The sequence below is a fragment of the Aotus nancymaae genome, unplaced genomic scaffold (genome assembly GCF_030222135.1).
Source record: "Aotus nancymaae isolate 86718 unplaced genomic scaffold, 86718_ANA_hifiasm-v0.15.2.pri h1tg000155l, whole genome shotgun sequence".
NCBI lineage: Eukaryota > Metazoa > Chordata > Mammalia > Primates > Aotidae > Aotus > Aotus nancymaae.
The window spans coordinates 3,647,595-3,660,323 of NW_026988570.1; the positions used below are offsets into that span (position 1 = coordinate 3,647,595).

General features: G+C 43.2%; 1 pseudogene; it reads left to right on the forward strand.

Annotated features, from left to right (window-relative positions):
* The first annotated feature begins 5,956 nt into the window (after positions 1-5,956).
* LOC105732234 (protein ILRUN-like) overlaps positions 5,957-12,729 on the forward strand; it is a 54,374-nt pseudogene continuing 47,601 nt past the window's right edge.

The following is a 12,729-nucleotide window of genomic DNA, read 5'->3' on the forward strand; positions in this document are numbered from 1 at the left end:
CCCTTATGCTGCATGCTATTTCCTCCCACTCAGGAGCAGCTGTTTGAGGAGCACAGATCTCCATCTTCTACAAGCTGAGAAGCAAATGGGAATTGTTGATGAAGCCGTGGTCTGGGGTTCGGAGGCCAGGCATCCAGTTCAACCTCGCTTCTAACTAGCTGTGTGCGATCAGGTGTGTGAGTGCCTCCTGATCATTACCTACAGATAGACACTCAGATGGACATATGTCCTCTGGATGCAGAAACAGTCACATGGACAAACACCTTGAGCCCTGGCTTATCAGAAATGCTCAAGCACCAGGGTGATGAATTTCATGTGAGAAAGGCTTTTATTTTATACTCCAGAGGCAGGACAATTTTAAAATACCATTCACCTTGGACCTGTATTCTCTAGGTGATATTGAGTAGTTATTGAGAATCAAAACAAGATACAGAGAGGGACTGAGAAACTGTACTGTGTCTTACCTTGCCCTCGATCAATGAGATTCATGCATTCATTCCTTAAATACGTACTGTTCACTATGTGCCCATGTGCCAGGATTGGTGTGGGACTTGGGTGATCACGGGACAATCAGGTTATGCAGTCAGGTTATGTGGGGTCCTCGTCCTTTTAGGGGCTCAGTTTCCTTGTTTCTAAAATTAAAACTTGGAAAATATGTTCTTTAAGAGTCTTTCCAGATTGGAACGCCTGTGATTTTCAACAGCCATGGAAGCAGTCCCTTGCTTCTTATGTATCTGTTAAAATCTTGGGTAACAGAATTTAACCATTTTTTGAGATTTAACCAGATTTAAGCCCTGCGAAACTTTATGCTTTCCCAGAAGATGAATCATGAGATACTCCAGTGATGGGGGACAAAGAACAAATGTCTTGAAAAGAAATGTTTAATATAAGGAAAGTTGATTCCCAGAGTTGACTCAACTCTGTTAGCTACAGTAGCTGAGCTTTCAAGGTCTCAGGAGGAAGGAACACTCTAGAGGCCTGAGCTATATCACTTTATGTTTTGAAAGGAAGATGCAGACCCCTAAGGCTGGCACATGTCAAGATAAATTTTGTCTGCTTTGAAAAGAGAAACAGTTCCTCTTTTCAGTGAATGTTTTATACTCTGGAGGCCCCAATTTCTTTAGTTCAATGCCAACATTTTTCTTGTATTAATCTTATTTTCTCTCTCACATTTAGATTATAAGTCCCTTGTTCTTAGCCCAGTACATAGTACAGAGAAAGCGCTTCAATGAAGAATGGATATCTGGCTCTCTTCTCTAATATGGGGTCCTATGTCATGCTGGCAGGAAATGCTTGTTTTTATAGTGTGCAATTTAGGCATATTTATTCTCCTACCAGTAGTTTCTAGGGATTAACCAAAGATCAAAACCAACCTACTCAAGTCAGAGAGCCTGACAGTCATATCTTGAAGCTCTGGCACTGCCCAGGCAAGGGGGGACCTACTGCCTTTCATGGAAATATTTCCTCTTCATCCACTAATCAAAGATTTATGAACGACCTATTGTGGGCAAGGAACTCTATGGGGTTCCAGGGATATAAAGTTAGGTAAGCTATGGTCCTTCTCCCATGAAGTGGGGAAGATAAACAAGTTACCTGCTTTAAAAAAAAAAGTATGCGGAATTGTGTTTTTATTTTAGATAAACTAGGAATAAATTTTTTAGTATATTTAGAATATAATCATGCTCCTTGCAATATGTGGGCCATACTTCACTATGAAATTATTCCCAGTCTATCTGAAATTCAAATGTAACTGGGTATCCTGCATCTTATTCCTGTGTTACAGTAGTACCCACTGTCATAGTCCTTGGTCCTGTGGACAGTGGTATTTGAATAGTAGGAATTATGAGCTCTTGCAATTGTTGTCACTATTAGGCTTTTTTTTTTTTTTTTTTTTTTGAGACAGAGTCTTGTCTTGCTCCATTGCCAGGCTGGAGTGCAGTGCCGCCGTCTCAGCTCACTACAACTTCTGACACCCTAGTTCAAGCGAGTCTCCTGCCTCAGCCTCCCGAATAGCTGAGATTATAGTCACGTGCCACCATGCCCAGCTAATTTTTGTATTTTTAGTAGAGACAGGGTTTCACCATGTTGGCCAGGCTAATCTCGATCTTCTGACCTCGTGATTGGCCCACCTTGGTCTCCCAAAGTGCTGGAATTACAAGCATGAGCCACCGCGCCCGGCTGATTTTGCCATTTTTAAGCTGGGAAAACTGAGAGCCAGAGGTTAAGTAACCTACCTAAGGTCAGTTAGATACTAAGTGTCTGTGCTGGAATTTGAACCCAGGCAGACTAAGCTTTTAGCACAAATGTAACCACTATGCTATACTTATATTACTGCTTCTAATAATTTATTTATGCGATTTGCTATACAAATAATTTTCACATTTCTTAAGTCTTTCATGTGTTATATACAGGGGCTGAGAAACTCAGTAATGAGTACCACTTTGCCTTCAGACAATGAGATTTATGTATTCATTCAGCACATGTTTATTCAGGACTCTGTGCTTTATGACCATATTGTTAGATTTGGTATCATGTTTTCTTTGGTAAATCGGGAACAGAGATTAGGTAAATTGCCTTTAATATCAAGTATGTCATCTGAGCCAGCCCTGGAACTCCTAAACCATCTCCTGTGTCTATGACAGAACCCGGTTCTGCTTGGTGGGTATCTATTATCTATTCAATAAAATGAGGAAAAATGGAAATAAATTCATACTATGACATGATGATCTTATCATCCATGCCAAGTATAGAAATACCATCCTTTTAGATCTTTAAAAACAAAAATGACCTTCCTATTGGGAGAATGTGTTATGGTATGTGGGCCTCACACTTTAGTGTCCATCAGAGTCCCCTGGGGGCTTGTGCACCACAGATGTCTGGGTCCTGCCCCGGAGTTTCTGGTGCAGCAGGTCTGGGGTGACCCTGAATATGTACATTTCTAGCCAGTTCCCAGGAGATACTGATGCTGCTGGTCTAGGGACCACGTGGGGAGAACCTTAGGCACAGCGAAAGGAAGGGTAAAATCAGAAAGCCTGGGGTCTGTGTCCAGCTTCCAGCCTGTGAACAAGGCCAAGTTACAGAGCCTGATGGAGTCTGTTTCTTCATCCCGTTAGGCTCTTGGAGCCCTTCTGAGAATGAAATGGCATAAAGTAAAAACAGTTTTTTTCTTGCTTTTCTCCTTCAGAGACACTACAGTTGTGCTTCTGCCGCACTCACAGCATCGTGGATTGCCTGTTTTGATTGCTTCCGCATGTGCCCACTTAGAAGAAGGCTCCTGACGGATGATGGGGTAGTGCAGGAATCCTGTTTGGCCTGATGCTCAGCCCAGAGATGCCTGTGACGAGGTGAGATGCACATTGTCTTTACTTGGCTGTTTCTGTAAGGACTGTAGGACTATACTCTTGTCTTTACTTGGTTTTCCTGGAAGCAGATCCTGAGACAAGGTGCAGTTTGTTTAGGAGGCGATCCCAGAAAACGCCGGTGGGAGAGCGGGAAAGGAAGCCGGAGGGAAGCGAGGCATTAAGAACTCCTCCAGCACTTTGGGAGGCCAAGGCAGGTGGATTACGAGGTCAGGAGTTTGAGACCAGCCTGACCAACATGGTAACATCCCGTCTCTACTAAAAATACAAAAATTAGCCAGGCGTGGTGGCATGTGCCTGTAATCCCAGCTACTCGGGAGGCTGAGGCAGGAGAATCGCTTGAACCCGGGAGGCAGAGGTTGCAGTGAGCTGAGATTGGGCCGCTGCACACTGGCCTGGGTGACAGAGCGAGACTCCGTCTCAAAACAAACAAACAAAAAACCAAAAAAACTCCTCCATCAGGCCAGTTACCACAGTGGTCATGGTGGCCTGGTACCGCTGGGGGAGCTCTGGCTTTCTTTAGAGGCTTCCCGGGGATCTTTATCTGTCACTCCAGCTGCCTGAGAAAGCCCTCAGGTGGGAGGTAGTTTAGCTAATGCAGACAGCAGCAGGGCCTGGGGTCCAGAGGTGCCCATGGCAACCTCCTCCGTCGGCGGGCCTCTCGCCAAAGCTTTAAGGCACCCACTGTTAGTGGCCATGTGCCACGTGCTTCACGTGCGCCAGGCAGAGACGAGCTCAAGAGCCTCTGGTCTTCACTGCGGGTGGCGAGGTGGCTAGAATAGTGCACTTCAGTCGTTCCGTGTCAGCCTCCATCCCTGGTAGCGCCTGAGTCTCCACGGAGTTGCCGCACTCCGAGCCAGCCTCAGCACCCGGCGCTTTCTTGCCGTCGCCTGGTTGTTTCCGCGGCGGCCGAGCTCGGCACCTCTCACACTCCCTGCCGCCGGAGGAAGAAGACTCTGCTTGTTCTTCATCACAGCACGGTTGCTATCGCACCCACAGCGGTGTCCCCCACGCGCCTCACTCACCACGATTTCGGTAGAGATCTCCTGCGGGGTGTCCGGGCCTCAGGAGGGCATCGTGCATCTCCCGCTGCACCCTCCCGGACTAGCGCAGCAGGCAGGCATCACCTCCCGAGGTTTAGCCCCAAGTTTTATTGTTTAATGAGGCACATAAATAGAGAAATTATCTTCATCACGACAGCGATTGCTTTCCCTTGGCAGGAAACCCACATAATACTACACCTTTGGGATTCCCCTTCCTATTTCAGAGGCAAGCATCATTATCTACGTTTTACAAAATAAGAAGCACAAGCTCAGAGGGGTTCAGAGAAGTTTAAACATGTGTCTAGTGGTTAAATGGTCAGGTTAAGATGACCACTGAGCATTTGAGTTTAAGGATTTATAAAAGCATGCAGACAGCGCGGAGGTGTGATCTGTGCGCTCTGGTCCCCACAAAGGCGGCAAGAACCCGCCTGGCGGGGCTCAGCCACAGGGCGTGAGGGCCTAGGCTCTGCTGCGCGCTCTGGATTCAGCGGTTACCGTTTCGCTGAGAGGGCCACTCCCAGGGGCTGCTCCAACCCAGGGCATGACATTGCAAGGGTGAAGGGGCAGCCCCGCTCTTGGGAGAGGCGCGGAATTCCATCAAGGCCACCCCGGTAGATCGGGCCAGCCTTCTTGGGAGCACACAGCCGTCTAGGATGCTTCTAGGCATCCTTCCCTCTGCTCCACTCAGGGTCTGTTGGTGTTCCACAGGGAGTCTCGAAAGTAGCCCTAATAACCTAAAATCCCCACCTCCTGCTCTCCACATCCTTGAGTGGGCCCCTCCTTTTTACCAGAGCGAATCTGTGTGATTGTGAACAAATTATCTGTGTGAATGGAATATAGAATTAATGATAAGTGACTTTTGAGATTAGGTTATGAAGGACTACAGCTTCCTTCTTGAGCTGTCTCTTTCTCTCTCTCTCTCTCTCTCTCTGTTACCTCTTTCTCTTCTCTCTCTGTTTCTTCCTATGTCCCAGCCCACTTGCTCGGGGGCAGGCAAGTGGCCATGTTTGAAGAGCACTCAAACAGCTCTGTGGAGATGCTCAGATAGTAAGGAACTAAATAAGGCCCTCGTGGCCACTGAGACCAGCCAACAATCACATGAATGAGTTTGGAAGGGATCCAGGAGCCACCAAATGGCTGCAGCCCCAGCCTATATAGCTTGACTGCAAACTATAATTATTGTTTTTAATTTATTTGTCTGTTAAGCAATTGTATGTTTCTATATGGGTAGAATTGAATTTTGCATTGTAATATAATATAAAGATCTTTTGTGTTTAATAGGTGAATTAACTTGATAACTTGATAAGGTGAATTAACTTGGTAAGATATTTGCTCTTGGAGAGGCAGGAGGTGGAGGAGCTGGCGGGAGTGGGAGGGAAGGGAGAGTGAGTAGCAGAGTGAGTTTACTCCCATGAGACTGTGAGAGGCTCAGGGCTTACCTAAAAGGAGTGGGGTCACGAGGCTAACTAGCAATGGGCCCCCTCCCAGTCCCTGGACAGGGGGCATGCGGCTCAGTTGTGAGGAGGTGGGGAAGCGGATATCAGGCCTGACACCATGGAGGGCATGGATGTGGACCTGGACCCAGGGCTGATGCAGAAGTTCAGTTGCCTGGGCACCACTGACAAGGACAGGCTCATCATTGAGTTCCAGAGGCTACTCAGCTTCCACCTCAACCCTGCTGGTTGCACCTTCCTCCTGGGTGGCATGAACAACTGGAACCTACAAGCTGAAATTGGCACCTATTATAACTTTGAGAGCCCAAACATCAGTGTGTACCCTCTATGTCCTTTGTTGAAGATGTCACCATAGGAGAAGAGTCAATATCTCCTGAGACTCAGTTTGTAAAAACATGGTGGATCCAGAATTCTGGTGTAGAGGCGTGGCCTCCAGAGGTTTGTCTTAAGTATGTCAGGGGAGACCAATTTGGACATGTGCGCATGGTGATGGTGAGTGAGATGGCTAGAGCCCCAGGAGATTACAGATATCAGCATACAGATGTGCAGCCCCAGCAGAGCAGGAATGTATCAGGGACAGTGGCAGATGTGCACTGCTACAGGACTCTACTATGGAGATGTCATCCAGGTGTTTCTGTGTGGAGGTGGACGGACTTTTAGGAGTAACGCAGCGGCTGTCATCTTTTGAAACCAAGTTCAACACACAGCCACATCGAAAACAACTTAAAAGACCCTGGGAGTTCTGAGTTCAACTCAACCAGCAAAAACACAGGGACTCCTGCTACTGACCAAGCTGAGCAAGACCAGAATAGATTGTCACAGAACTCTGTAAATCTGTCTCCCAGTAATCACACAAACAACTCATCAGTAGTGACTTACAGTAAGGTGTTCCATGGGTCTTACCCTTCGGCCAATCTTTTTTTTTTTTTTTTTTTTTTTGAGATGGAATCTGGCTATCTGGCTCTGTCACCCAGGCTGGAGTGCAGTGGTGCAATCTCAGCTCACTGCAACCTCTGCCTCCCAGGTTCTAGCGATTCTCTTGCCTCAGCCTCCTGAGTAGCTGGGATTACATGTGTATGCCATCACACCCAGCTAATTTATTTTATTTTATTTTTATTTTTATTTTTATTTTTTTTTGGAGATGGAGTTTCACTCTTGTTACCCAGGCTGGAGTGCAATGGCGCGATCTCAGCTCACCGCAACCTCTGCCTCCTGGGTTCAGGCAATTCTCCTGCCTCAGCCTCCCGAGTAGCTGGGATTACAGGCGTGAGGCACCAAGCCCGGCCCCCTTCTGCCAGTCTTAACTGGATGTCAGCAAGAAGAAAAATTAACAAAAGACAGAAGGCCTGACTTTGGGGGGTAAGGCAAGGGATTCCTCTGGATTGCAGACCACAATTGCGCAGACCCCTGGCTCTGACCCCTCTCATCCCAGAAGCAGCAGCAGAACAGACTAGCTTTGAGTAAACTCAGTATGCGTGTGTGAAAAAACAAAAAGAGAAAAGGTATTTTCTCTTAGTTCTGTCCTTTTGTTTGTTGGTTTTTCTACTTTGATAATTATTCTTTAGGTTGTTCACTATATTGTTGGGTTTCTCTGTTTTTTTGTGTATGTGTGTAGTTTTGATTTTTAGAAATGTTTGTGTTTGTGTTGTGATATCTGGGCTTATATTTATACCGTTATGTAACAACTTTAATCCTCCTTTTCTTTAACGGTATATTATTCCCACCTAAAATGTGCAATGTAATTACTGTTTCCTCTTCCCTTCTATCTCTGCTCTACTACCAAATATTAACCAATACTATCTTTCTTACTATTTACTTTTGTACTGTTAAATATGCTTAGATTTTTATTACATGTTTTGTTGGCTTTAAATAAAATCCTCTGACTCTCAGCTATTACTTACAAATCCCACAATAATTTCTTTCTCTTCTGTATCAGTGCACATCCATACCCACTTTTCCCCCTTTTTTCCCTGTTTTTGTCAGCATGTATAATTTTTACATATTTTCTCACTTCAACTTCTGAAACCCAGAAGTTGCAGCCTTAGTGCTGAAGTTAAATATATTTGATATTGATCACCAGTCCTTTTGCCCACCTCTCTCCCATCAGCTCTTGCTTGACTACTGTTCAGTCTCCTGGAAGTGTCTTCAAAAATGCTCGCGGGAATATTGTTTGAGCTTTTTCATGTTTAAAACAATTTATCTGTAGCTTTTATTTTTTTTTTTTTATTTATTTTTTTTTTTTGAGACGGAGTTTCGCTCTTGATACCCAGGCTGGAGTGCAATGGCGCAATCTCGGCTCACCGCAACCTCCGCCTCCTGGGTTCAGGCAATTCTCCTGCCTCAGCCTCCTGAGTAGCTGGGATTACAGGCACGCGCCACCGTGCCCAGCTAATTTTTTGTATTAGTAGAGACGGGGTTTCACCATGTTGACCAGGATGGTCTCGATCTCTTGACCTCGTGATCCACCCGCCTCGGCCTCCCAAAGTGCTGGGATTACAGGCTTGAGCCACCGCGCCCGGCCAGCTTTTATTTTTTGGGAGCAGCTTAGATGGATCTTGGGTCACACTTTCTTCCTTTGAGTATCTTATAGATGTTGTTTTATTATCATTTAGCATTAAATCTTTTTGTGACCAGATAAATGTGTTTTTTTAAGTGATGTGTGTGTGTGTGTGTGTGTGTGTGTGTGTGTGTGTGTGTGTGCCTTTTACTATGCCATGCTTCAGTGTTGATCATTCTGGATTAATGTTTTCCTAGCAAACAATGAGCCTTACATAGATGCCAGTTTTCTTTAATTTCAGGAACCTTTCTTGAATTACATATTCAAAGTGTTTCTTCATGTGTTTTTAAAAATAATGTCAACTTTTATTTTAGATTCAGGGCATGCAGGTTTATTACATGGGTATTATACTGTGTGATGGTGAGGTTTGGGATATGATTAATCCCATCATCATCTAGATAGCATAGTACCCAATAGTTTTTTTTTTTTTTTTTAGATGGAGTCTCACTCTGTCACCCAGTCTCACTCTGTCAACCAGGCCCGATCTCGGCCCACTGCAACCTCTGCCTCCAGGGTTCTAGTGGTTCTCCTACCTCAACCTGCTGAGTAGCTGGGATTACAGGTGTGTGCCATCATGCCCAGGTAATTTTTGCATTTTTAGTACAGATGGGGTTTTGCCATGTTGGCCAGGCTGGTCTTGAACTTCTTACCTCAAGCGATCCACCCACCTCAACCTCCGAAAGTGCTGGGATTATAGGTGTGAGCCAGTACTCAATAGATTTTCAATCACTGCCCACTTTCCTTCCTCCCACCTCCCTCTAGTAGTCTCCAATGTCTGTTGTTCCCATTAATATGTCTCTGTGTTCCCAATGTTTAGCTCCTAGTTGTAAGTGAGAACATGTGGCTGGGCATGGTAGCTCACACTTGTAATCCCAGCACTTTGGGAGGCTGAGGTGGGCGGATCACCTGAGGTCAGGAGTTCAAGACCAGCCTGGCCAACATGATGAAAGCCTGTCTCTACTAAAATACAAAAATTAGCTGGGCATGATGGCGGGTGCCTGTAATCCCAGCAACTTGGGAGGTTAAGGCGGGAGAATCACTTGAACCTGGGAGGCGGAGGTTGCAGTGGGCCGAGATGGTGCCATTGCACTCCAGCCTAGGTGACAGAGAGAAACTCTGTCTCAAAAACAACAGCAACAACAAAAAAAAAAAAGTGAGAACACATGATCTTTAGTTCACTTAGGATAATGGCCTCCAGCTGCATCCATGTTGCTGCAAAGTATATGATTTTATTAATTTTTATGGTCGTATGGCAGCCCATGGTGTATATGTACCACATTTTCTTTATCTAGTCTACCGTTGATGGGAACCTAGGTTGATTCCATGGCATTGATATTGTGAATAGTGCTGTGATGAACATACAAGTGCATGTGTCTTTTTAGTAGAACAATTTATTTTCCTTTGGATATATACCCTGTAATAGGATTGCTGGATTGAATGGTAGTTCTAAGTTCTTTGAGAAATCTCCAGACTGCTTTCTACAGTGGCTCAACTAATTTATATTCACATCAACGGGTATATATGTTCCCTTTTCTCCTTGCCAGCATCTACTGTTTTCTGACTTTTTAAATAATAGCATTCTGACTGGTGTGAGATATTATCTCAATGTGGTTTTGATTTGCATTTCTCTGATGATTTAGTGATGTTGATCATTTTCTCATATGTTTGTTGACTACGTGTGTCTTTTAAGAAATGTCTGTTCATATCTTTAGTTCACTTTTTAACAGGGTTAATTTTTTTTTGTTTGTTGAATTGTTTAAATTCCTTATAGAGTTGGATATTAGACCTTTGTCAGATGCATAGTTTGTGAATATTTTTCTCTCATTCTGTAGGTTGTCTGTTTACTCTGTTGACAGTTTCTTTTGCCGTGCAGAAGCTCTTTAGTTTAATTGGGTCCCACTTGTCAATTCTTGTTTTTGTTGCAATTGCTTTCAAGGACTTAGTGATAATTTCCCAAGGCCAATGTCCAGAATTGTATGTCCTAGGTTTCTTTGAGGATTCTTATAGTTTGAGTCATATATTTATGTCTTTAATCCATCTTCAATTTTTGTTTATGGTGAAAGGTACAGATACAGTTTCATTCTTCTGCATATGGTCAGCCAGCTATCCCAGCACCATTTATTGAATAGGGAGTCTTTTCCCCATTGCTTGTTTTTGTCAACTTTGTCAAAGATCAAATGGCTGTAGGTGTGTAGCTTTACTTCTGGGTTGTCTTTTCTGTTCCATTGGTCTACGTGTCTGTTTTTGTATTGGTATCATGGTGTTTTTGTGATTGTAGCCTTATAGCATAGTGTGTAGCTTATAGTATAGTATAGGCCTTATCGTGTATAATGTGATGTCTCCAGCTTTGTTCTTTTTGCTTAAGATTGCTTTAGCTATTTGGGCACTTTTTTGGTTTCCTATTAATTTTAGCATAGTTTTTTTTTTCTAGCTCTGTGGAAATGATGCTGGTAGTTTGATAGGAATAGCATTGAATCTGTAGATTGCTTTAGGTAGTATGGCCATTTTAACAATATTAGTTCTTCCAATCTGTGAGCATGTATGTTTTTCCATTTCTATGATTTCTTTCAGCAGTGTTTTGTAGTTCTTCTTGTAGAGATATGCTTCAATGTTGAGCACTCTGGACTCTTTTTTTCCCAGTGAACAGTGAGCCTTATGCGGATGCTAGTCCTCTTGAATTTCAGGAACATTTCTTGATTTCAATATTTAAATTTTTTGTGGTTTATTGTTTTGGTTTTCTTCTTTGGGAAAAAAATTTGTTTAGTTATCTTCATGTGTCTTCCAGTCATTCTATTTTTCTCTGTAATTTGCTTTATATTCTGACATTATCCATTTCATTGTATTCTCTTTTCTCATTTATAAACATATGTATACATTTCTAATGTTTTTCTTAGACTGTCTGATCTCCTTATGTGCCTTTAATTTTGTTTTTAAATTTGTAACGAGTCTTTTCTTTTACTTCTTTGTGGATGTCTTCCCCAAATTCTTGCATTTCTATTTGTAATTTTTCATACTAAAGTTAATTGCTTTGATACATTTTAAAAAGTACTTATTCTTTTTTTTTTTTTTTTTTTTTTTTTGATATGGAGCTGCCACAGGCTGCAGTGCAGTGGCGAGATTTTGGCTTATTGCAACTTCTGCCTCCTGGGTTCAAACAGTTCTTTAGCCTCAGCCTCCTGAATAGTGGTACTATAGGTGCACGCCACTGTGCCTGGCTAGTTTTTGCTTTTTTTGTAGAGACTGGGTTTCACCATAATGGCCAGTCTGTTCTCGAACTCCTGACCTCAGGTGATCTGCCCACTTCGGCCTCCCAAAGTGCTGGGATTACAGGCATGAGCCACCACACCCAGCCTAGAATACTTATTCTTATCTTTATCTCAGTGTTATGTAGTCCTTTTGAAAAATTTTGTTTTTCTACATATCCATAAAACTATTGAACTAATTGACTTTTTATGAGCTAGCTATTTGCCTGTGATCTCTCTGTGTGTGTGTGTGTGTCTGTGTGTGTGTGTGTGTGTGTGTGTGTGTGTGTGTATGTGTAGAGGAGTGTTGAGAACTGGAGGGAAGGAAGGGGAAGATCTAAGCTTGGTTTCCTAAGCTTCACAATTCAAAGGCTCTCTCATTTCTCCCACCAAAAAGAAAGACCACTTCTGCATCTATTGATCGCACATATGATTCTTTTTTCTGCTTCTATGAATCAAACATAGTCTAGCAATGTTTCTGCTACTGGCTGTACTTACTCCAGTATCCTCAACCATTGCTGTAAAGGAGGGATATGGTCTTTCCCTTCTATGTTAAGCCACTTACATCTATAGCACAGCATATATTTTTAATGGTACATTCTGAGTTGTGCCTTTGCAGGGTCCCTTTTCATCTGCTCAGCATCTGGGAATTATTTCTGTCAATTTTTCATTCTTCTTTTGCTTTTGTTTAATTTCCAAGCAGAGAGGAAAACTATGCAGACCCACATAGCTATGTAGTGGAAGTGCTCACTGACATCTCTTGACTGGTCTTCTCTGTAATCAACATAGCAAGATGACTGAATGAGATGAGACTAAGGTACAATTTCTGTTCAATGTTTAATTTCTTGTGACTAGCTGGTTGGTCAGTGAGACCACTTAGCTAGCAAAAATAGTAAACTAGTCTGACAAAATTGTTCTAATACGCACAATCTGAAAGTATTTCCACAAAAATAAGTATTTTTATTTACTAGTTCAGTTGAACAGCAGTATCAACAATAATAGTAAAACACCAGGGGCAATTGACAAAATTACAGTCTGGGAATTTTACTTTTCAATTTATGACCATAGTCAACC